General features: G+C 41.1%; 1 protein-coding gene across 5 annotated transcripts in view; it reads right to left on the bottom strand.

The window, feature by feature from the left end:
• Positions 1-27,148, bottom strand: part of PANK1 (pantothenate kinase 1) — a 110,288-nt gene that overhangs the window by 69,752 nt on the left and 13,388 nt on the right. The gene's annotated exons all lie outside the window — the stretch shown is intronic.

A 27,148-nucleotide genomic window follows, 5' to 3' on the forward strand; every position in this document is an offset into this window, starting at 1 on the left:
TTTAGGTTGTGGAAAAAGTACTAGATTTGCATCCTGGAAGGATCTCTGGCAGCAGTCTGGAGAATAAAATAGGGGAGGAAGTTCCTAGTTGGAAAGACTAGATAGAAGACTACTGGAAACAACCAGGAAAGAGGTGAGAAGGGACTGAGTGAAGGACACACCATTCAGAATGAGATCATCAGGTGGATTTAAAAATTATTTAAATTATCTATAGGATTTAGTGGCTAATTGCAGGGTGAGGGAGAGGTAAGGCTAGGATAATTTCTGTGTTTCTAGTTTGGGCAACTGGGAATGTGGTGGTTTCAGCATGCAAGATAAAATATGCAGAAAAGGAGCAAGCTCTTCTACCTATATTCTCTCTGGGTTTTATACTTTAAAAAGGGTGATCCTTTAAAAATATAGATCTGATCATGACATTCTTGTACTTAAACTTACATTGATATGTAAGCCATATCAATATTTGCCTATCTCAGTCTAACTCAACCCTTCCTCCCCTCCCCTCCCCCTTCCTTCCTTCCTCCTTTCCTCCCCTCCCCCTTCCTTCCTTCCTCCTTTCCTCCCCTCCCCTTTCCTTCCTTCCTTCCTCTCTCCCTCTCCCTCCCTCCCTCCCATAAAAAAAGGGACATCAGCACTAGTTTTCTATTACTCTAAATAAGACTTGTAATTTACTGTTGTTTTTTGAAGACACAGATAAAACCTGTCCACCATGCCATCATTACACATTATCACTGTAGACATTCTAGTTCCTTGCTAAAATGGAAATAAAGGCAAATTTGCCCAAGTTTCCACCCCTTAATAGCCACACAGATGACAGTATGAGCTCGGAGAAAGGGTACTCTTCAAGATATAGTTTAAAAAGAATTACTAGAACTTTAACTGCCAGAATTATATTGACCCAAAATGACTTCTCTTTTGCTTTTTTGCCTTTTTGCTATCGGTGTTGGTACCTTTCTTAGAGATTCGCATGGGGCCCCTCACACAAGACACGCTTTCCGAGGACAGTGCTATTCTCAATGACCCTGCTTCTCATGCTGCTCTCTTCAGGGCCCTGGGGAGGAGCGCTGCTCCAGGCAGTCAGAGGCCACCAAAAGCAAACAAACGCTGCTCTGGTGAGCAATGGGCTATGGGGAGATGCTGATGACCCCTGCATCAGAGCCTCCCTCTTTTCCTTTCTTCAGAATCGAGCAGCTACTACACAGCAGGCACCAAGCTAAGTACCAGGGACACACTCTTAAGCAAACACCAAGTCTCCCTCCTTATCTAGATTACAGAAAAGACAAGCCTTAAGCACATAATCACCACAAGAGCAAAACTGTAAGTGCATTCCGCGAAGTGCAAAACAAAGTAAGACTCCCAGTGCCATGAGGGCACATACCAGGGGGACCTGGCCTAGTCTTAAACCTTAGTAGCTGAAATGATATTTAAGCTGAATTGTGAATATCGAATAGAAGTTAACTAAGGTGGGGGTAGAAGTGGAGGAGGTATTCTTACCATAAATATGGTAGGCACTTGCTGACTGACAGGATGAATTGACCCTGTCCCTCTCAATAGGGCAAATCAAAAGCAAGGAAGGGCTTCCCTGGTGGCGCAGCGGTTGAGAGTCTGCCTGCCGATGCAGGGAACACGGGTTCGAGCCCTGGTCCGGGAAGATCCCACGTGCCGCGGAGCAGCTGGGCCCGTGAGCCACAACTGCTGAGCCTGCGCGTCTGGAGCCTGTGCTCCGCAACGAGAGGCCGCGAGAGCGAGGGGCCCGCGCACCGCGATGAAGAGTGGCCCCCGCTTGCCACAACTAGAGAAAGCCCTCGCACAGAAACGAAGACCCAACACAGCCATAAATAAATAAATAAATAAATAAATAAATTTATATATTAAAAAAAAAAAGTAAGGAAGATTATTCACTGGAACAGACCATGGGAGAGGGTTCAGGCCAATCCCATTCTCTTTACTGTTTTTCTATGTGGGTTGATGGAGCATTTTCTACTCGATACTATTGTTGCCTATTTTAGTTTTTTTGTTGTTGGGTTGTTTTTGTTTTTGTTTTGTTTTTGGCCAACAGAGGTGGAAAACTATATCATCAGCAGCTGCCACTACCAGTAATCACCGTGTGTACAGGAATGAAGCACACCTCACATGAACCAACTTCCTGTCAGTCACTAATATTTTTTGAGCAGCTACCAATTATGATTTGGTGAAGGGAGGTGGAGTGTGGCTGCCTAGAAATTTGATAAGCTATAATCAGAGCGACCCCAAGTACTGGGCATAAGTTTAGGAATGGAGCTGGGTTTAGCAAAATGATAGTAGTCTTCTTATCTAACATTTATTGAGCTCTTACATGCCATACACTGTACTAAGCACACTATTAAGTGTCATCTTTTTTAATTAGCACAGTAGTCACATGAGTTGGGTACTGTTATTATCCTCATGTTTTGAAGGAGAGAACTAGAGCTTAGAGAGGCTAACTTGCCCACTTTCACACAGCAGGAAATGTATAACAGATACTTGAAGTCAGGTCTGGGTGGCCCTAGAACCTGCACGTTTCATAACTCAGCCATAGTGCCTCCCAAAAGGTGGCGTATCTCCGGTCACTTGCAGACTTTACGCCATGGTTGTGAACACCTGATACAGTATTCCACTGCCCACACAGCATTGCTCTTCACAACAATTACTGGGTCCCTTTATTTCTCACTGAAATGTTTTTGCAGTCTAGTATCTTAGATTTATGTCTCCAAAAGAGCCTTTTTTCCCTTTTTATTTTTTAAATTATTTTAAAATTTTATTTATTTATTTATTTACTTCTGGCTGCGTTGGGTCTTCGTTGCTGCACACGGGCTTTCTCTAGTTGTGGCGAGCGGGGGCTACTCTTCATTGCGGTGCGCGTGCTTCTCATCGCGGTGGCTTCTCTTTGTTGCGGAGCACAGGTTCTAGGCATGCAGGCTCAGTAGTTGCGGCACACGGACTCAGTAGTTGTGGCGCATGGGCTTAGTTGCTCTGCGGCATGTGGGATCTTCCTGGGCCAGAATTCGAACCCGTATCCCCTGCATCGGCAGGCGGATTCTTAACCACTGCGCCACCAGGGAAGTCCGTCCCATTTTTTAAAATTAATTAATTAATTAATTTTTGGCTGCATTGGGTCTTTGTTTCCCAAAAAATGTCCTAGCTATTACCATTCTCTATTTTATATACCTATTCAACTAATATTTTAAAATGATGCTACCGTGTGTAACCCACTGTTCCCAGTTACAGTGATGAGCAAGGTAAAAAGTCCCTCCCATCATGGAGCACACCGTCCTCTGGGGAGGGGGGCAGGGGAAGTCAGAAAATAAACAATTAAATAAATACATACAGACTGTGTTAAGTAACATGAAAATCAAATAAAATGATGTGAAAGAGAATTATTGGAAGAAAGGAACCAGTTTACATGGGGGTAATTGAGGAAACCACATTGATCCTGGTTCCTGAAGGTTGAGAGATTGAGGTGTGAAGTATCATGTAGAGAGATTTGGAAGAGCATTCCAGCATATGGAAGACGAAAAAAAAATGTGTATCTATATCCATATCCATATCTACATCTGTGTGTATGTGTGTATATATGTATTCATCTCTTCATCACCAAAGTTCCAATATTTGGGGGGATGCTGGTGAAAAGGGGGTATGCACATTCCTTTGAGAATGATATCAGTGGAAGGGAGAGGCTTCGATTAGGGTCCCAGCATTCAGGGCATTCAAATTTGTCTTATAGCTTCCCTGTTTTCTGGGCGAAGTCCCCTCTGAATACTGAAGTTTCTTCAGCTGCAAGTGATAAAAGCCACTTTAACTCATTTCCTCATAAAATGAATTAGTGCAGGGAATTGGGTAAATAAAAATCACTGGAAAGTTTGAAGGAACAGCCTCTAGGATGGGCTCCCAGTAATGAATCCCAGGATCCCACCACAGGATCAGCTTCCTAAGGGAACTTCTATAAGGGAACTGCTACATCTTGTACAACAGTAAACCAAGAAATCAGGGAGTCACTGCTCCTACCGCCGGGTCCAGGACTGACTGTCTCAGGCTGAATGGAAACCTACAAAATTCTTGTCCTGTATTCTGTCTCTCCAAATCCATGATGTCCAAGACAACACCCTGGGACCCCTGCTGCCATGGCACCACCCACCAGACAAAACAGCAGAAGTGCAGCCTCCTCCTCAATCTGGCCTTCCAGATGCTGCCCACGTGCATCTGTTTGGCTGGGCTAAGCCGTGTACAGGACCCAAGTTCTAAGGGAGTCTGGGAAATGAAGTCAGCAGTTTTCTCACGTGTAGTGCACAATACGGCATATTACAAGGGGTTGAAATGCAGTTGAGTGAGCCCATCTATTTGCCTGCCACAAAACTCAATAGAGAATTCTGATAATTAGGTAGCATGGTTTGCCTGGGACTTTTCTGCATCCTGGAAACTCCCTGGGACAGTTGGTTACCCTATGAGGTAGCCAGGCTTGAAGCTCCCTGTAAATTCTTTCAGAGGGGCTGAAATTGAAAGGACTAAGCAAGTAATAACAACAATGATATTACATACTACATGTTGTTAAGAGTTCTATCTGTGGGGGGGTTGGAGGAATTGGGAGATTGGGATTGACACATATACGCTAGTGATACTATGTATAAAATAGATAACTAATGAGAACCTAGTGTACAGCACAGGGAACTCTACTTAATGCACTGTGGTGACCTACATGGGAAGGAAATCCAAAAAAGAGGGGATATATGTATATGTATAGCTGATTCATTTTGCTATACAGTAGAAACTAACACAACATTGTAAAGCAACTATACTCCAATAAAAATTAATTAAAAAAAAAAAACAGTTCTATCCCTGAAGTCACTCAGACATAGGTTTGAATCCCAGCTCCTCCTCTCAGCCAGCTTCTTCTTTTATCCAGCACTTTCCAATAGAATTCTGTGATGGGGTAAATGCACTATATCTACACTGCGGTGGCAGTCACTAGCCATGAGTGGTTTCTGAGTACTTGATACGTGGCTAATGTGACAAAAGAACTGGATTTTAAATTGTATTTTTGTTTTAATTAATTTACGATTTTAAAAAATTAACTTACTTTAAAAGCCACTTTATTGAGCTATGACTGACATATAAAACAACTGTATATATTTAATGTATACCACTTGATGAGTTTAGAGATAAGTATATACCTGTGAAACCATCACCACAATTTTTCACCACAATTTTCGGCATAAACTTATCCATCACTTCCAAAAGTTTCCTTTTGCCCTCTTTCCCTACTATTACATTATTATGATGATGATAAGAACACTTAACATGAGATCTACCATCTTAGCAAATTTGTAAGTACACGCTATTATTAAGTATAGGCATTATGTTGTACAGTAGATTTCAAAGACTTAGCTTGCATAACTGAAACTTTGTACCCTTTGACTAATACCTCCCCATTTTCCTCTCCCTCCAGCCCCTGGCAATCACGGTTCTACTCTCTGCTTCTATGAGTTTGAGTATTTTAGATTCCTCATATAAGTGGCATCATGTAGTATTTGTCCTTCTGTGTCTGGTTTATTTCACTTTGCATAATGTCCTCTAGGTTCATCCATATGTTGCCAATGTCAGGATTTCCTCTTTTATAAAAGCTGAATAATATTCCATCACATGTACATACCACATCTTTTTTTTTATCCATTCATCCACTGATGGACATCTAGGTTGCTTCAATGTCTTGGCTACAGTGAAGAATGTTGTAATTGACATGGGGGTGCAGATATCTCTTCAAGATCCTGAGATCAATTCCTCTATATATAATCCCAGAAGCGGGATTGTTGGATCATATGGTAGTTCTGTTTTTTAAGTTTTTGGAGAACCTCCATATTGTTTTCCATAGTAGCTGTACTATTTAAATTTAAATAGTAACATGTGGCCACTAGCTACCGTACTGGGCAGCAATGTATACCATGGGGATAACAGTAGTGTCTACCTCATTTACTTATTTATTCAACAAATACTTATAGAGTATCTTCTGTGAGCACCTACAGGTATTGTGCTAGGGAAAATATCATGAAGCTTACAACCAGTAAGGCAATCAGACCCATTTAACAGATGAACAAATAAAATAGCTACAGTTTACAGTTACTAGTATAAAGGAAGTAAACAAGATAGAGCTTTACAGAATAATGGGGGGTGCATTCTTTAGATGAGGCATGAGAGGAAACCTCTTTCAAGAGACAGTGAATGATCCAAACTACCACTACCTTCTAGCTCAGCGTAGCCACGTGACACAACTCTGGCCAGAGGGACAGAAGTGGAAATGAGCCAAACGATGTTTCAGGAAAGATTTGGGTTTTTTTTCATAGAAAAGGAACTGGTGAACCAATTTGAGGACACTCCCAAAGGGCAAAGATGAGACAATTTGAGCATTAATAAGGATAATAACTGCAATGTATTGAAACTCATCAAATATGTTTAAATCCAAAAGTTCATAAAGACAACTTTTTAAAAAAGGCTGACTGGTTATCATTGGAGGACACTAGTGAATCACTAGTGAATTATTTTGAAAACTGGTAAACTAAGGAAAAGAATCAAGCATTTATCTTTCCTTTATTTTCTGTACCCGTTGAGTAACCTAATAATAAAGGCAGGAAGTTTCTCTTTATAGAAGTATTCCAGCTAATAAATGAAGAAGGAATGATATAATTAAAACATCACCATTTTATAACATAATTAATGGACCTAGGCAGTAATCATCAAAAGCTGCTATTATCACAAAGAGAAACAATCAGACATTAGATGCTTTCAGATAGCAGAACATAACAAAAAACAAACCTGAATCTAATCAAACCTGTAGTTCCAACTATGAACTTATAAGATATAGAAGACAGAGGACACCATCCGGATGCAATTAGGAAAATCCAGATTGTAGGAAACTCTACAAGGCAAATGACCTGGTTTCTTCAAAAAATAAATTGAGAGAAAACAAAAGAAGGGGGATCCTACAGATCAAAAGGGACTTCAAGGATGTATCAATTGCAAGTAGTAGTCTTATTTGGATACTTTAAACTATAAAAAATATGACTTTTATGGGACACTTGGAAATCTGAATACTGGATATTTGATGATATTAATGAACTGTTAATTTTTGTGTGATAATGGTATTGTGGTTTTGTTTAAAAAGGAAGAGTTTTATCTTTTAGAGATACATAGTGAAATATTTGGGGAAAATGATACAGTGTCTGGGATTTGCTTCAAAATAATAAGGGGAGGGGCTTCCCTGGTGGCGCAGTGGTTGAGAATCTGCCTGCCAATGCAGGGGACACGGGTTCGAGCCCTGGTCTGGGAAGATCCCACATGCCGCGGAGCAACTAGGCCCGTGAGCCACAATTACTGAGCCTGCGCGTCTGGAGCCTGTGCTCCGCAACAGGAGAGGCCGTGATAGTGAGAGGCCCGCGCACCGCGATGAAGAGTGGCCCCCGCTTGCCTCAACTAGAGAAAGACCTCACACAGAAACAAAGACCCAACACAGCCAAAAATTTAAAAAAAATTAAAAAAAATAAAAAATAAAAAAATAATAAGGGGAGAGGGAGAGTGTGTGCAGAGGGTATAGATGAAACATGACTGGCCACAGATTGATAATTATTGTAGTTGCATAATGGATCCATGGATGGGGAGTGTCTTCATATCATTCTCTTTGTTATGTTTGGAATTCTGCATAATAAAAAGTTAAATCAAAAGTGGGCTTTGCTCCTTTACTCTCCTCTTATTTTGCCTTGAAGATAGAGTTAAGGCCTTAAGGTGTACCAGACATCTGTGACCATGAGGCAGCAAGTATGAGGTCAGACATGAGAAGGGCAATATATGAAGGATGGTAGAGCTGAAAGAAAGAAAGAGGCTGAGTCCCTATAAGCTCACGGAGCTGTTGTGCCGGCCCTAGAATGCCTACTTCTGGAAATTTTGTTATAAGAGATAAACAAACCTCCACGTGTTTAACCCCCTCTTGGATTTGCGGGCAAGACCGTTCTTAGATCATACTGTTAAGATCCAAAATATGAGAAGGAGCAATCTAGGTGCAGAGCAAAGCAGAGGGCATCACAGTCAGAAGACCCTGGGATAGTTAAGAATTTGGAACTCACAGAAGGCCTGTGTGACTACAGCATGATGAGGGAGAAGAAGAGTAGGGTAAGATGAGCTTGAAGGTGTAGACAAGGGCTTGAAGGCTTGAGGCACGGTAGTCTCTGGTAAGCACTTTGGATTATTCTAAGCATAATGGGAAACCCGTGACAGTTTTGAAGCAGACATGTGACATAACTGATTTGTTTATGTTTAGAAAGATAACTCTGGCTGCTACATAGAGAAAGGACAAGGGCAGGGGCAAGTGGGAAATCCTGGAGGCAGCCATCCAGATGAAAGATGATGGAAGTCTGGCAGTAGAGATGGATAGAAGTGGGCAGTTTTGAGACCTATTTTGGAAGTAAAATCAACAGAAATTATTACATAAATTTATAAAATTAGGGAAGGGGAAAAGTCAAGGGTGGCTCCTAGTTTTCTGGTTTTAGCAATAAAGTAGAATTGGAAGAGGTAAACTTCATATGCCAGTTGGATATCCTAGTAGGTATGCCAATTAGGCAGTAGGGATGTGAGTATGGAGATGATAAGAGAGGCCTGAACTATAGATATACATTTGGAAGCCATCAGCATAATATTGCATTTAAAGCTTGTGATGGATGAGATCACCTAGAGAAACAGTGTAGATACAGAAGAAAATAGGACCCAGGATCGAATCTTGAGAAATACTAACGTTGACACACGGAGCTGAGAAAGGAAAAAAGACTGAGGATGGAGACTCTCATAAAGGAGAAGGAAAACCAGGTGATAATCTGGTTTGGTTGACCATAAGGTATCCCAGAAATTAAGAGCAGGGAATATTTCATAGTCCAAGTGGGCCTCATGCTGCTGAGAAGTGAAATAAGAAAACAATAAAGGAGACACTGCTGTTGATAATAATAAGGCCATTGGTGACCTTGTCAAGAACAATCTCAGAAGAGTGGTGGAGCTGGAATCCAAATCTGAGTGAGCTGAGGAGTAAATAGGTGATGAAGTAGAGATGGTGTGTGTAGAAACTTTCTTGAGAATCTGCCATAAAAGGAGCAGAAAAACAAGGCAGTAAGTGGAGGGACTTTAGGTGTCAAGGTAAAGTTTTCAAAGACAAAGAGATAGTGGAGCCTATCTGAATGCCCATAGAATGATGAGAGTAAAAGGTGATGGGATTTACAACACAAATGGAGGACTGGTCTTTAGTGGGAGGAGGGGCACTTCCTCCATGGTTGAAAGAGCAATGGAGAAGTAGATGCAGATGCAGGGAGAAGTCTAGATTTGGTGACTAAAAGATGACGTAGTTTCCTTCTCTTTTATCAGTGAAATATGATGTGAAGTCATCAGCTTAAAGTGAGGGAGAGAGGGTCTGGGGAAGGTGTGAAGAGAGAGGAAGGGTATAAAATAGTGCAAATTCAGCTTACTTCTGAAATTGCCAGGCAGTGTTTCTGAAATTGCCAGGCAGTGTCGAGAGACCTCTTGAGGATGGTGATGAGGGATTTAAAGTTATTTGTGAGATGCTCAGTAAATATTAGCTATCATTATTCTTAAATGCCAGTTAAGTAAGGCTCATTTAACCCTAACAACATACCTACAAAGTTAGGTGTCATTATCCTCATTTCAAAGAGAAAATTCAGTGTCCCCAAATTCATTAAGTTGTCCAGAATCATACACTGGTTTAGGCGGTGGAGTGGCATTTGAACCCAGACTGGGTACCCATAAAAGCCAGAGCCTCCTCCGCCAAACCAGGTAAGCTGAGGTAGTGTTGTCATATCTAGCTGCAGAGTGTCTGGAGCACCCTCTGGAAGTTGGAGGAACACCAGCTTTCACAGATCACTCCTGGTCCTCTGAGCTAAAGCAGCTGAAGAAAATTCTGCCAGAGTAAGTTTTCAGATGCCATCCCTGTGGCTGCTCTGCAGAGGTCACACATATGACTTTGAATCAAAGTCAATGCCAATAACGAGCTACTGTTTTTTTACATAGGAGCCAATTCAGCAACTAGGGTAGGGATGGCACTTATTTTCAGCCAGTGTTTCTCATTCAAATACCTTTTTCAAATTCCATGGTGGATAAAAAAAGGTTTTGTTTGTTTAGTGGCATTAGATAGCATGTATTATGCTCCTGATTTTGTGGATCTGGAATTAGGACAGGGCTCAGGGAAAATAGCTTGTCTATTTCATGATGACTAGATGGTTGGGATGATTCAAATGGCTATAGATGGTTGGGATGATTCAACTGGGGCCATATATCTGAGGCCTTAATTCTGACTGCAGTTTAGTTCCTCAGTTTTTCTCCCCATCGTGTCTGCTGGAGCTGAAATATCCAGGATGACTTCCTCACTTCCATGTCTGGCACCGAGGTTGGGGTGGATGGAGCAGCCTGGGCTGGCTGGTCTTCATTCTCTTTCCACATGATAAGTCTGCTGAGCTGGCTTGGGCTTCCTCACAACATGGCAGTCTCAGGGTAGTCAGACTAATGTGGTGGCTGGCTTCAAAAATGTATATTCATGTTGTATATTCTATATTCATATTATAGAATAGTATAATAGTATTTTTATCTTTTTAATAGCCACTTTTGAGCTCTTACAAATAATGCTGCTATGAACATTTATGCACAAGTTTTTGTGTGGGTACCTATTGACTGTTTTTTTTTGGCTGGGCCCATGGCTTGCAGAATCTTAGTTCCCCAAGCAGGAATTGAACCTTGGCCCTTCGCAGTGAAAGCATGGAGTCCTAACCACTGGACCGCCAGGGAATTCCCTCATATTGAGTTTCAAAGTATAAAAATGCACAGGGGGATGAGGGATAATTTTGGGGGGCAATGAATATATTCTATATCATGATTGTGGTAGTGGTTACCTAACTGTATATATTGGTCAAAACTCATTAAATTGTACACTTAGATGTATTTGTATTCAAATTATATCTCAGTAAAGCAAACCCCCTAAATAAAGGATGGAATGGTAGGGGGACAGATTTGGAGGCGTGTTAATATATATAATGTTTTAACAATATATAATGCTTTTCTGTATACCAATATCTTCACATACATTTTCTCAATAAAGCAAACAAAAACTATGATCATTTCAATAAGCCAGTGAGATAAGTAAGAAGATATTACTGTGTCCATTTTAGATATGAGGAATTTACACCTGCATAGTTTGGTTGTGTGGATTGTCCAATATCACAGAGCTGCCAATTGGCAGAGGCAGAATTTCTTCCACCTTTTACCTCTGCAGTTTTCAAATGCTTAATCAAATTTGCTTACAAAAATTGAGGGAGAAAGAAGCTACACCCGTACAGATTTCATATTTGGACACAGAATAAAGAAGTTCCCCTACATGCTGGGTCTTCCATGACCTAAAATAAAAAATGAAAAGAAGTGATGACTCAAATCACAACTAGAACAGGACCTCTGAAAAGCAAGAAATTTAAAAATATCCCACCTTTGATTGCAACACTCTTTTAAGTTGCTCTAACACTTGAGCTTTGATTTTATTGAGAATAGAATGTTCTGTATCTCTTCCTGCTCTTACCAGATTCTGTGGGTCCTACGCTTATGTGCTCAGATGCTTTGCCTGCCATGCCTCTACCCTGCTGCTGGCTCCTGAAGGCCGGCTCTCTCAGGATCCAGGGTCAGCTGTCTTCCAGCTGGCTTAGTCAATGCGAGGCGCTGGTGAGAATGGCAGAGTTGTCTTCTCCTTCCTTTGCTGCCTTGGGAGGCATCTCCCCGAAGCTGCTGCCCCTCTTCTGAGGTCTCCAGCAAGTATGGGACATGCCTGCCTTGACTTTGTCTTCTGCTGGGTGATCGTAACTCCTGGGCTCTGATGATACCACCTTCTCCCTGCGTCTTGCCAGCCTAAGGATGGTGGTGGCTTCTTGCTGTTGCTAAAGTCTGTGCTGCCTCACTGTCCTCTGACTAGCTTCTCTGCCTCTTCTTTCCTGTACCAACCCTCTCTTTTGAGGGATGTTTTACGATAGACCATCTGTGATATTGACTTAGGATTGGGCCTAGGACCATACCTGAAAATAGTTTTAACCACTTCCCTGGGCATCTGTTTCTGGTCCACCCTTCAGGCATGTTTAGATATGACATTCATTATTCCATTATGGATGGGTATATTTGTGTCATCAATGCAACACCCAGAAAATTAAAATTTATTTATCAGATCAGCTAGTCTGCAGTCATCCAACAGCTGAAATAATGTATTTAAAAGGTCTGGAATCTCCGAATAAACCTTAAGCTGCCCATTGGTCATAATAACATTTAGCATGTTAAATTAGTACAGTGGAATTTTTATTAGTCAGCATACTTAATACTAGGTTCTGTAATAAATCAATCCAAAATCTCAGCGACTTAATACGGTAAGTGTATTTGTTGTTCACAAAGAGTTCAATGTTGTCAGCTGGGGGTGTCTGCTCTGTGCAGTTAATTAGGAAACGGGTGTTGCCCTAGATGTTGACATCAGCTAGCAGATGAGGGACAAAAGAGAGCAGAGAGGATTGTGGAGGTATTTTAGGAACCAAGACTGGAAACAGCATACATCAACTTTGTCCACATCTCGTTGGCCAGAAATCAGTCACGTGCCCCTCCGCACACCCACCCCAATTGCAGGAGAGCCTGAGAAATATAGTTTAAATTAACGCCTAGGAAGAAAAACAAATGACCTTGGAAAACACATGGCCAGTCTCTGCCATTATTTTCCCTTTTGGTCAGTAACTTTCCATTTCATTCTTCCTCTCACTTATAGAATAAACTCCTCCCCACCCCACTCGCTAGAACAATATCCGAAGTCACTGAATCCAGCTCAAAGCCCTGGGTGATGCTCAGTCAGCTCTATCTGGTTCACATGTGGTTCTTTTTGGTTGAGTAATTTATAAACTAAAAAGAGGAGTCATCTGCCCCCTGCTCCTTTCTCATCCCCAAATATACACTGGTAAGCAGAGACAAGGAACTTCAGTGTCCCATATGGAAAGGGAAGAAATGAAAGACAGAAAGCCTACAGTGCTCCAAAGCGGTAGGTCAGGCACTGTGACATCTCCCTGACCAGGAAGCATTGAGAAATGTCTTCGACTGGACTCTGTTTCTCCTCTATGAGAGGCATTGTTTTGTCCATACTTTTCTGTGACCCCTGGTTCCACTCTTCAGGAATTCTCTTCGTTGTTCATTATCCTCTGTGGCAATATCTGAAGTGGGTGATGGGGGGTAAATTATCTCTGGGACTATGCAGATTTTGGAGTCGGCTTCCTTCTCATGGAAACCTGGGAGTCCAAAGCTGGTTGTTGTTTCCTGCCTTGACTAGTCTTTGTCCCAGACTTCTGTTTTCTTTGGAATTACTATTTCCTCAGAAACCTAACAGGCTTCCCACTGATTTCCTTCTAGACAGTTCCTATGCCACAAACTACAGCCCAAACACTTTTCCTAGACATAGTTCTCAATATCCTTTATGTCTTTGTTCCCTTATCCTCATGCCTCCCTCTCCTTACTGGCAGCCACCTTGACGCCATCAGGTTGAAAGGGAAAGACACGTGTGACGTGGCTGTGCCAAGAGTGGTGGTGACTGAGCAGTCCTGTGTTGCTCACAGTTTTCTCACTCTTATTTTCTGCTATTTGGGGTCTAGAAGTAGTCTACTTCAAGACCCCCAATTTATGTAATTTTCCTATGTTCTTTCATTTCTTGCTGCAAACTGCCAAAACTTGCCAGTCACTTGTGGCCAAAGCGCACTAACAGTTTGATTCCTTCCAACTGCTTCTCTTGGAGCCAGCAGTCTGTAAGCATATGGCCTGCCTCTCAAGCGAGAATTTTTGCCAAGTGTTTTGCCATGCACAGCATGGATTGCCACCTTTTCTGCCTCTGGGATCAGTTTTCTTTCTTCCCACAACTGGCATGCTAATAAGCCAGTGCCACTTATTTTAGGTTCTGGGGTTTTTTTTTTAGGAGTACCCCACTTCAAGGTCTCATTTGTGGCTTTTGTTATAGTATTATTGCTAGCTGCATAAAAAGAACTTCCAAATCTCAATCACAGTACCTTAAGACAGCAAACGCAATCAAATTCATTTCTCACTCCACGGTCCTGTGTAGGGAGGGGTGAGGGCGAGTGTGGAGAGAGGGAAGCCTGCACCGTGCAGTCAGACATGAGGCTAACAGAGGCTCTACCATCTTCAGTGCATGACTCCCAAAGGTGCTCTGAGCATGGATATCCAGCCAGCAGCTGGAAGAGGACAGAGAGCACGGACAATCACATGGATGTTTTAGGAGTTAGGTCTGTGAGCGGTGCATCACTCTGCGCACATTTCATTTGTCAAAAGTCAATGAGGGCTTCCCTGGTGGCGCAGTGGTTGAGAGTCCGCCTGCCAATGCAGGGGACACGGGTTCGAGCCCTGGTCTGGGAAGATCCCACATGCCGCCGAGCAACTGGGCCCGTGAGCCACAATTACTGAGCCTGTGCGTCTGGAGCCTGTGCTCCGCAACAAGAGAGACCGCGATAGTGAGGGGCCCGCGCACCGCGATGAAGAGTGGCCCCCGCTTGCCACAACTAGAGAAAGCCCTCGCACAGAAACGAAGACCCAACGCAGCCAAAAATAAATAAATAAATAATTAATTAATTTTAAAAATAAAAAAAAACCCACCAAAAAAAAAAGTCAATGATACGGCACAAGAGCTGAGTATGTTACATAAGTGAGTTGAATGGGAACCCGGATGAATTCAGGAAGTGCATATTCTTTCTAAGTGAGTGGTAGCCATTCAACTCCAACTAATTAGTGTCACGTGGGAATGCAGGGTTGCCAGATCTGATCTTTCTAGAGCAGCCAGAAATCCAGATTCCTATGTGAAGTCTTGTGATGTTTAAATGTTCATGTGATATAGTCCCTGAGATGATCTCCAATGATCTTCTGGCTATAGTATTTATGTCCTTGTGTAGTCACTTACACAAGGTATATCACTGTGTCAGGGCTGGTCTGAGTGACCAATAAAATATGACGGGATTGATGATATGTGACCTACTTCCAAGGCTAGGTCATAAAACATATGAAAGACTGTCTTGCTTTCTCTGGGATTACTCACACTGCGGGAGGTCAGCCACTGTGAAATGAGGACAGTCAAGCAGTCTGTGAAGAGGCCTACATGGGGTATAATTGAGATCTCCCATCAACAGTCAGCACCATCATGCCGATCATGTGAGTAAGCCACCCCGAAAGTGAATCATCCGTCCCTAGTCAAGCCTTCAGATGATACAGCCCCAGCCAACGTTACATCTGCAACCTCACAGGAGACCATGAGATAGAACCACCCAGCTAAGACACTGAGATAATAGATTCTTATTGTTGTTTTAAGCCACTATTTTTTTTTTTATATTTTGTTGCTCAGCAATAGGTAACTGATAATGGTCATAACTCACTTTTAAAATTTTTTAAAGTTAAACATTGTGTATAAAAAAATTTCCTTCTGCTGAATTCAGGCTACCAGTTTATAATATCTATAGAGAAGAAAGCAAGAAACAGTGGCCTTCCATTTTCTGATTCTTGCTTGCTTTGAACTGAACTTTTCAAGCATCATAAATCCAAGAGGAAAAATGATTTAATAAACTGCATTACTTTTGCCAGATTCAGTAAGACTTGTGTTCAAACACGACTCCACTACTTACTAGTTATGAGACCTTGGAAAATTTACTTAACCTCTTTTGGCTACAATTTCCTTTTTTGGAAAAGAGGCATAACAGAAGTACTTCTCAGGAAAAATTGTGAAATACTCTGAAATGAGAATAAGAAAAGATTAGTGGGTGTCCTATCTAGTTTATTCATCCAGATTATCTCTGCATCTCACTGTCTTTGAGTTATTTCACAACTCTGTAATTTGTAGAAAACAGAGTAATGCAAATGTTCTTATTCATAGAAATGCAAATTGTGTCTACTGGTATGCAACTGATTACTGTCCCATGGATAAAGGTCAGTTTTACACCAATAAAGTAAGTTCATTTAAGCATTCCTGATGGTTTAATGTATTTGCTCTTCGGATTCTCATTTGGACTGGCTGTAACATCTTAGTTATTATATCATTAATTGATATGTTAAATAAAACCAGAGACATATGTTTATTTTATATTTGTATGTGAGTCATGATTCAACTTAAAAAAAATTTACCCTTTGACAGATATCACAGTGTTGTTATGATGAATAAATAAATCAATGCATGTGAATCCCTTAGCACTGTGCCTGACACAGAGTGTTCAATAATAATTAGCTCATTTTACAATGCTAAGGAAGAGGGTAGTGAAGAAGCAATGATGTGAGGTCACCAATTTAGATGAAACAAAGGTCCACTGGTCTACCTATTCACCTGTTCCTGTTTTGCAAAAAGGATACTCAGAGAAAACAACTTGGCAAATCAACAAAATAGCAGTCAAAATGCTAACCAACACAGTAATTACAAAACAAGGTCTCCGAAAAATCATCTAACCTATCCTATCCTGATGAGAAAGATAATACTTGGACAGCTGCTGGTAAGGCTTGCTAAAGTAACACACATGGAATGGAGTTACTGTGAATGAGCTAGAAGGGGTGTTAATCTGAAAACAGATTTAGAAAGCACATGTCTGAGTGTTGTTTCAATTCGGTGCCTCCTGGTAAGTAACTGAAATGCCTTAAGCGGGCCAGGTATAAGGAACAGCTCTATCTATCAATTTTTGTTTTAGATAAAGATCAAATATTTAATAGAGAGAACATTTTTTTATTATAATGCCAACTAAAATTTGTCACTTGCCATCTGCCTCTGCAAGGATTAGGCCACCAGCCACTGCAGTCGTTGACCTGCTTACCCTGAAAGGAGTTCAGCGTGGAGATCAGGAATGAGGTACTCTGTGCTTTGGGAAAAACTGGCAGAACAGGTCTTCCCATAGTTAGATATTTTCAGGAGATTTTATGAGCCCAATTTCTTGCATCTCCTCATATCTAGAAAAGCACTAAAATCATTACCGGAGACATCTGCTCCTTGTGACGAGCAGCAACCTTCCTGTGACCAGCAGTAACCTTCTGCCAAAATGTGTGCTTGATTGCATGTATCCCTCTTCACCAAAATCACAGATATATACTGACCTCTTCCCTTACCTCTTTGGAGCAGTTCCTCAGAGCTATCTGAGAGGCTGTCTCCCAGGCTACAGTCTTCATTTTGCCCCAAATGAAACTTAACTCACAATTCTCATGTTGTGCATTTTTTTTCAGTCGACATTAAGAAGAGAACAGCCTGATGATAACTGGGAACAGATACTCTGGCTTAGCATCAGAGAAGCAGTATGGAACAGAATGGTGTACTGGAGTAGGAGCAGCTCCAGTCAAATGGTGCCACCCAGGAATTCAGGCCACGGTTTTGTAAGAGCAGCAAGAAATCTCAATTATTATGGGATATTTCTTAGCTCAAGCAATTAATTAAGCATCCAAGCAGACTAATCAAAACACATCTACCATTTCTTTGTGACCTCTGACTTAGGCCATGATGTTTTGGATGTGCCCTGTGGGTGGCAACTACTTGTTGGTGACACTCATCAGGAGTTGCTTATCACGGTTTGATGCCTTATTTACTGGCATGAGTAGAAGATGAAGTGTCAGAGAACTGCTGGTCATGTTTGCTTATCAGACTGGGGTTGCTGGTAGTCAACGAAGAGAACGAGGAAGTAATATTTGTGGCTCTGCCGTCAGACATTGGACGCTTTGTTTTGCCCATCACACTTTGCTTTGTCCATCATACTGTGTGAATGTGGGGAGAAAGAGTTCTGAATATGTTCAGGAAGCTTTGTACTGTAGTAGAAAATAGACGCCTTTGGAGTCATATAGACATAGATTTGAATCTCAGCTGCACTGCTTAAGAGCTAACCATGGATAATTTGCTTAACATCTCTGAGCTTCAGTTTCCTCATTTATAAAAAGAGAAGACCGGGTGCAGAAGGAACCAGGCTCCTTTAATCTTCCTGCCCTGCCATCTTTTGTATGTGGCTTTCTACCCCTAGGTTGCAAGCTGGCTGTTGCATCTACAAGCATTGCTTCTGAATTCCAGGCAGGAAGAAGGGGGGAGAATGAAGGTTAAAAGGCACATGTCAGCTGTGTCTCTTTTATCAAAATTCAGCAGCTTTCCTTGAAGTCACCTCTAGCAGACTTCTGTTTACTGGCCATATTAGCCACCTCTGACTGCAAGGGAACTTGGGAAATAAATTTTTTTAACCCATAACATTTCCACTTACTCATACAGCAGAGTTCTACTATGAATGGGAGATTGGCTCCTGGCTTAAAATACCCCAGCAGTATCTGCTAAAGTGCTCAATAGTCCTGGATATTATGTTTATAATACTTTTAATCTCAGCTAGTCTCTCTCCTTTGTCATTACATCCAAAGTGCTGGGCATATGGCACGCGCGCGCACGCGTGTGTGTGTATATTCAGTGTGGTTTCTTGCTCATTTAAATGGTACATCAAAAGTATTTTCTTCCCAGTGAGATTTAATAAAAGGCTAAAAATTAAAAAAAAAAAAAGAAAGAAAGAAAGAAAAAAGAAAGGGCACTTTCTACATAAGGAACTATGCCAAGAAAGTACCTTTGGGTTTTCTTTTTATTGAAGATTCTTACAATAACCAAAATCATTATGATAACAGCTAAAAATTTACTGAGCATTTATGGTGTGCCAGAGACTGTGCAAAGTTCTTTCTGTTCATTATAACCATCATAAAAACTCTATAAGGTAGACTGCTTAAAACCATACAGCTAATACACAGTGGAGCCAATATTTGAATGTGAATCTGTCTGATTCCAAACTGCTCTTTATTACCTGTCAGATTGCGAGATACTCCTCACCTACTTCTGGAGACTCTTTCCAATTTTATTCTAAAGCCCAAATCTTGGCCTCACATTTGGCCAATACCACAGTAATAATTGCTGTAGGTTAAGACTCATCAAATTAGTGGGACAAAGTTTGATGAGAAACAGGATATATGCATATTTAAAAAGTATCTCCACATGAGATATTTATTAATTATAAAGAGAATAACAGGGGCTTCCCTGGTGGCGCAGTCATTGAGAATCCGCCTGCCAACGCAGGGGACATGGGTTCGAGCCCTGGTCTGGGAAGATCCCACATTCCCCGGAGCAACTAAGCCCATGTGCCACAACTACTGATCCTGCGCTCTAGAGCCTGTGAGCCACAACTACTGAACCCACGTGCCACAACTACTGATGCCCGCATGCCTAGAGCCCGTGCTCCACAAGAGAAGCCACCGCAATGAGAAGCCCGTGCACTGCAATGAAGAGTAGCCCCCGCTCGCCGCAACTAGGGAAAACCCGTGCACAGCAATGAAGACCTGACACAGCCAAAAATAAAATTAAAAAAAAAAAAAAGAGAGAATAACAGTAACTTTACAGTGGCGAAATCAGGCTCACAATACCGTAACCAAGTAATCAAAGTTAACGTCACTAGTAATGAGATACACCAACATCACGTGACTCCTGAAATGACGCCCTGAGAAGGACACAGCATCACTTCTGTAGTATTCTTTCCAAAAATGCATAAGTTAAATTTAATCATGAGGACCTCAGACACATCCAGCTTGAAGGACATTCTACAAGTAACCGGCCAATATTCCCCAAAAGTATCAATGTCATGAAAGACAAAGAAAAGCTGTGGAACTGTCTTAGCCTGAAGAAGACAGAAAATATGACAACTAGATGCAATATGTGATCCTGGATTGGATCAAGGACCGTAAAAAATCATTAGTGTGACAACTAGGGAAATCTGAATAAGATCTATATATCAGTTAATAGTATAGTATCCAAGTAAATTTTCTGTTTTTCATAATTGTACTATCATTACGTAATTGTGTACATTTGGAAACTAGGTGAAGGATATATGATAACTGATTTTTGTTTCTTGGTGACTTTTTCTTGCATTTTTTTAAAAGTCTGAAATTATTTTAAAATGAAAAATTTAAAATAACAACCTTTATCTATCCCAGTTCACCTGTTAAAGGTGTTTACTTATCAAAATTATGTCTGAACTACAAGTCAATGGACTGCAAGTGCATCTCCACCAGCTTTCTCATCTGCTTGGCATTCTGTGTTCTGTCTCTAAGAGGATGCCCTGCTCTTTGTCCAGATGGTACCATGCTCAATGGTGCCAGATCTAAGAGAGAACTATTTACACCCTAGATAGCATACATTTGTATATTCATTATGACAACTTCCTGGCAAATGAGAGAAAAATATTTTGTGCTAACACAATCAATATATTGTGACAGTTTACCATCATATGGAAGTAAAGTGTCTTGGGAAGGGCACTTTTTTTCTAATTCACAGTATGAGTCAGCAGTAGCCCTGCACTCCATTCCCTTCAAAGTCACCAGCAGGGTACAACCTCTCTTCTAGATTAGATCTAGTCATAGGCCATCTCCTGGCAGGAGGGATATCCCCTTTCCTCATCTCTCCTTCAGCTACAAAATGGAACTTTCTCTTAGATTTTAAAATGTCCTGGGGTGCGACATCCCCAGGTTGGTGGTGGGAACACTACACTGACCAGCCAATGTGTAAAGAGGAAATGCAGCAGGAGCAGTTAGACCTCAGAGTTGTAAGACGGATAGGTGATTCTCAAACTTTTCCCCAAAGGTTCCTGAATAGCAGAGAAGAGTTATTATCAGGTAGGATGCTTTGGGCTGCAAGTAACAGAAAACCCAGTTCAGACTAGCTTACACTGTGAAGAAATTTATTAACAGGCAGTCCAGAGCTCAAAAGGGCTCCAGGCCCAGTGTCATAAGGGCTGCACTCCATTTCTTTGATATTCTCTTGGTTCAGTATTCCTTTGTGTATCAGTTTTGTCTCCAGACCAGGCTCCTCACTGTTAATAAATGGCTTACAGGAACAAATAGGGACACACATTTATTTGTTCATGTTCTGTAGGAGAAAAAGACCTTTTACCCAATGTACCACAGGAATTTTTCCCTTTAGTCTGACTGGGCCAACTTAGGTCACATATCCACTCCTCTGCCAATAACACTCCCCAAGAAAGAGCTGTGCCATGAATGATTGAAGTCTGAGTTCCTAAACCATTCAATGGCAAGGTTGTGGGATTCCCATGAGCAGTTTAGAGTAAGCAAGATATACTCCCAAAGCTGGGGATGAGGTAAAATTTCTTTGAGTAATGGGCCTTCTGAAGAAAGAGTGGATACTTGAACAAAAATCAGGGTTTTGTCAGGGAAAGGAATGGGGACATTTGACGTGGGGAAGTGAATTCCTGCTCCTTGTGAATCAAGAATGTTGGTCCAACATGACCTTCTACAAATAGGATGTTTCTTTGTGTGTCTTCTTCCTTTTTAAATGGGTTATACCACTATGGAAAATAACATGGAGGTTCCTCAAAATATTAAAAATAGAGCCATCATATGATCCAGCGATCCCACTGGGATATATATTTGGGTATACATCCAAAGAAGTTGAATGCAGGATCTCAAAGAGATATTTTCACACCCGTGTTCATGACAGCACTATTCACAATAACCAAGAGGTAGAAGCAACACAAATGTACATCAATGGATGAATAGATTAAAAAAATTTGGTTTATAGGAATATTATTATCCACCCATAAAAAGGAAGGAAATCCTATCACAAGCTACAACATGGATGAACCTTGAGGACATTATGCTAAGTGAAATAAGCCAGGTGCAAAAAGACAAATATTGTATGCATCACAAAAGACCATCACATCGCAGGATGCAATGACATTTCACAAATGTTAATATTTTCTCTTCTACCACATTTCATTTAATTTTAAAAATCCTTTTCCTGCTTTATCTTAAGAATCATATACATTTCTTGTTCTATTCCATAATGTCTGGGCTGGGTTTATCTAGAATGAATCTCCTCTTCCAATTTTGTCGGAAATTGGTTACTTTAAGAAGGTATTTATCCTGTGGCATCCAGAAACCCCTGGCATTTAGCCACATTTGAGAAGCAAGGTATGGAATCAGAGGAATGGATTTTCTGGAAGACAATCTCTCTAGTTAAGTGAATTGTAATGCAGCCATATGATAGACTATTAGCCATTAAAAAGGCTTATGAAGAGTCTACTTTTTAAATGGGGGAAATACTTATTTTACAATAATAAGTAAAAAAAAGAGAATGTACTGCTGACCATGACTATAAAAGAAAGAAGTTACAGTAACAATAGTGGGAATCTGAAACATATGTATAGGAAAACATCCCAAAAGAAACCGATGAAAATGTTAACGGTGGTAGCCTTTGGCTGGTGCGTCTTCAGGAGAGTTTTTCTTTGAACTTTCAATTTTCTTGTTTGTTTTGTCTGTTTGTTTTTTCCATAATTTACAACACATCTAGAATGTTTAGTAAAGGAAAAGTGAACTGGGGTAAACACAAAAATTGTGGGTCCAAGGGTGTCACTTATGAAAACATAAACACTATAACCACTATTTTGGCTGTCAGAGGAATTATACCACCTCCCACATCCCTGCTTTTTTATTTTTAATGTGTTTTTGACAGTTGAGGTCAATATAAAAATACCACTGTATACATAAAAATAAAGATAGATCCAAAATTAAGTTGTTCAGCTTTCTCTGTGATTTAACTCCTTGGCCATTTAACATATTGCAAGTAAATTAATTTAGAACAAAATTAAATTCTTGGTTGTTTGAAAAAGGATTAAAAGTCTTCCATCTAAAAGTATGAAATTATTGTTCAAAGGGATATAATTTGAAAATCTGTAAGCACATTTATGTGTAAAAAAGTCATTTCCTTTTACTCTCCCTTACATGACACATGTACTAAAATCTGAGAAAGTGCCTGGGTTTGTTCCATTTAAATGCTTTTTAATAGTGTTGTCATTCTGTTTCTGGCAAGCAAAGCTTTACATAAGCCTAAACATGCAGAAATTCTAAGATTAGAATAATTTAGATTCTGTCCTTGGGACACACTGTTTGTCTAGTGTAAGATGATGGAATGTCCCTGTAGGTGAGTCAGCTCTCGGCTCGGACTGCAGACTCTGCTAAGACTCTAGTCCCTGGATCTCATCCACTCGTGATCTTCATCAATGTGGTTACAGGGCCACTCTGAGCTAGAATCTGCAGCTGCTGCTCTCCCCCGCCCAGGAGCACCTGCCCTGCAGCGACTGGAGCTTGGTCTACCCATGCGTGTCCTAGTCAGGTGGTGTTGGTCTGCCTCTTACTACTGCAGGGCTTTGTCAATCAGTGACTTAATTTTTGAGGCAGGAAAACTGAGAATCAATTTTTCATATTCTCCATATCCTGTGCTCACCACTCCCTTTCTCAGCAAAAGGCTCATGGTATTTCTTGCCTTGGGGTTTTTTTTTACACAAGGAAAACAGACATTTCCATGGAGCACTTTTTGTTTTGTTAAAGTTCAAACTCTGCTAGAGCCTTCTACACATTCTTTCTGTTTTTAAAAATTATTTATTTATTTATTTGGTTGAGTTGGGTCTTAGTTGTGGCATGTGGGCTCCTTAGCTGTGGCTCGAGGACTCCTTAGTTGTGGCATGCCAACTCTTAGTTGCGGCATGCATGTGGGATTGAGTTCCCTGACCAGGGATCGAACCTGGGCCCTGGCATTGGGAACGCAGTCTTATTACCACTGTGCCACCAGGGAAGTCCCCTACGGATTCTTAGAAGGAGAAAGGGAGACTCTTCGAGGGCAGCAAGAAGGAAAAGACAAATATACCTGTCACTAAAAATGGGGGTCTGTGGGTGGGAGGATTCCTGAGACCTGAGTAGCCTCGGTGCAGTGGCCGGAGGAGGAAGCTGGTGCTCAGGGAGGACGGCTGTGAGGTGAGGTGTACCTTGACCTGCCCCAACCCCTCAAAGATCCTCGACGTCGCAAGTCACACAGAAGCCACGGAGTGGCTCACTCCAGAGGAAACTTTTCTAGTACAGAAAATGGGCATCCAGCAGATATACATGCAGTTGGAAGAGAGAGGACAGGCCCTCTCCATGCGTTAGCACACTGGGCAAGAACCAGAATCCCGAGTCAGGTCCCTGAATGGCTGAGAAGTCATTTCCTGCCATTCTAGTGGAGTCATGCTAGGAGTTAGTTATTTTGTTTTGTTTTGTTTTTTAATTGTAGGTGAATATTTAATTTTTTATTTATTTATTTATTTATTTATGGCTGTGTTGGGTCTTCGTTTCTGTGCGAGGGCTTTCTCTAGTTGTGGCAAGCGGGGGCCACTCTTCATTGCGGGACACGGGCCTCTCACTATCGTGGCCTCTCTTGTTGCGGAGCACAAGCTCCAGAGGCGCAGGCTCAGTAGTTGTGGCTCACGGGCCTAGTTGCTCCGTGGCATGTGGGATCTTCCCAGACCAGGGCTCGAACCCATGTCCCCTACATTGGCAGGCAGATTCTCAACCACTGCGCCACCAGGGAAGCCCCAGGAGTTAGTTTTAATTAAATTTAAGAAAATAAAATAACTGGACATTTCTTACTCATTTGAATTTGTGTACATTCCTGCTATGTCTGTCTGAGTTCCTATTTCTTCACCGTATCCTGGCGATCAAACACTTGCCTCATAGCATCACTGTAAGGGTTAAGCCAGGTTAACATGTGAGGGCCTGGGACAGTGCTTGGGTATATTTAGTAGGTGCTCAACTGCTCTGGATTCTCTAAAAAAAATTTTTTCCTTCTCTCCAAGATGGGACTGCCGGAATGAATGGCAGAAGTTGGTATGAGGACCTATGGAAGGCCTTGGGCTAGGGAAGGTAGAGGGGCAATGTTTTTAACAGTAATAATAGTTACTTTTTTTTCTTTTTTGGTCTATTAATTGGGGACTTTTTTTTACTGAGGTATAAGTTGATTTACAATATTATATGTTTCAGATATACAGTACAGTGATTCACAATTTTTAAAGATTATACTCCATTTATAGTTATTATAAAATATTGGCTATATTCCCTGTGCTGTACAATATATCCTTGTAGCTTATTTATTTTATACACAGTAGTTTGTATCTCTTACTCCCCTACCCCTGTCTTGTCCCTCTCCCCTTCCCTCTCCTCACTGGTAACCACTAGTTTGTTCCTTATATATGTGAGTCTGTTTCTTTTTTGTTATATTCACTAGTTTGTTTCATTTTTCAGATTCCACATATAAGTGATATCATACAGTATTTGTCTTTCTCTGTCTGACTTATTTCACTAACCTAATACCCTCTAGGCTCATCCACGTGGTTGCAAATGGCAAAATTTCATTCTTTTTTATGGCTGAGTAGTATTCCATTCCATCCACACAGCACATCTTCTTTATCCATAATGATAGCTAGTATTCATTAAGAACCTATTATGGGCCAGGCATTCCTGGACTATAAATCTTGTCCGTGGTTTTTCACCTGTTCTGCAGAGCTCTAAGATTCCATGGAGGGTCTCAGGAACTGCAGTGAAGAGCCAAAGGGAGACCAATGAGTTCACATGCAGGGCTGCTTCCTCTACTTCAACTAGATCGGTTTTGCTTTTACCTGTTTAATATGTTGATCCTCTACATGAGATTTTGTTTGAAAAGTAGTATGTCTCTCAAAAATGTCAGAAAACTTCTACAGAGATATTGGATCAATATGGCAATATAAACAAACACATGTTCAACCAGCCTTCCTCCCCTGATCTAAACCCTAAAACTAACCTAAAGGATATATATATATCTGTAGATATATATATATATATATATATATCTGTAGATATATAGGTATTTGAAGATGATGTTGACTTACAAGATGAATTGCTCTAAATGGACCAAAAATTCTGCAGAAACTGCTGAAAGACAGAAAGTAGAACTGGGATAACACTGAAGAAGGGACCCACTGCCCAACACTAAAGAAGAGGGCACCTGTAAGTTGTGAGTCAGGCTTCAGTACTGCTCCAAGCTTGGGGAAAGCGCATACAGGGACGGGAGGCAGCACCAAACCAACATTCAGTGTGATTTGGGTAGCATTACAGCAGTAGGAACAATCAGGCAGTTCCTCTTCTCCTCCTTCCACCTGTGCTACGCAGCAAACAGCAAAGGCAATTCCAATGGGACCCCCTGGGCATTATAAGCAGGATAGTAACCAAGAGGTGTGTGTACCCCAAAAGAAAGTGGGAGTCCCCGTGCCCAGAAGACGAGCTACTGATCCGCTCTGTCTGGTAGTATGTCCTGTCTCTCCCCTATAACCACAGGAAGCAGAAACATTGAACAGATACGCACTCAGACGTACAGGCAAGGCTAAGAGACAACTGAAAATGCAAACAGAAGGACAACCGAGAATCACCAAACATTTGAAGAAAAACAAAGAGGAGTCCCAGAAGGAAAGAATGGAGGGAACGAAGAAGAGGAAATATTCAAAAAACAACAGAATAAAACAGCTCATTGTCAATGAAAGACATACCACCTCCAATGAAAGGCCCCATGAGCGCTGCTTAGAATGAATAGAAAAACAAACAAACAAACAAACCCCAGATCACATCTAGACACTTGATGGTAACATTTCAGAAAAGCTCAATTAGTAACTTGCTTTTCTGTTTCTATTCAGTCTCCTAAAATTTGGTCACTTTATTGGACAAAGAAATTTTTTTGGTATTGTCTGCCAAGATGATGTGAGTTGGAATATTTTTAGCAAAGGAACCTGATACTCTTGGCTGTTTGACTGACACAGCCAGTAGTTGAGCCCCATGCTGGATAGTGTGAAGATGTGGCAAGAAGAGGCTGGATAGGCTAAATTTATAGTCATTGAATATAGATGTTTCTTTTTGTTCCAAATGATCTGTTTGGTACTTAATCTGCCTAGTTACTTATTGCCCCACAATGAGTAATCAGAACAAATGAAATAAAACAACCCATTTCGGATCTGTCCCAAACACTCCTACAAATATCCCCTGAATATCCACTCATTTGAATGGTTTTTTTTTTTTTTTAACAGCTCCACAAATTGTACATCACAACTGTGACTCAGAATTATTGTTAATCAAGTTCAGAATTAGAAACGTATTTTAGACATTCTACTAAAATATTTCCTTCAACTTAGAAAGAATTCATTAGAACTTTGAATGCCTT

Source organism: Eschrichtius robustus, chromosome 7, assembly GCF_028021215.1.
Source record: "Eschrichtius robustus isolate mEscRob2 chromosome 7, mEscRob2.pri, whole genome shotgun sequence".
Lineage (NCBI taxonomy): Eukaryota > Metazoa > Chordata > Mammalia > Artiodactyla > Eschrichtiidae > Eschrichtius > Eschrichtius robustus.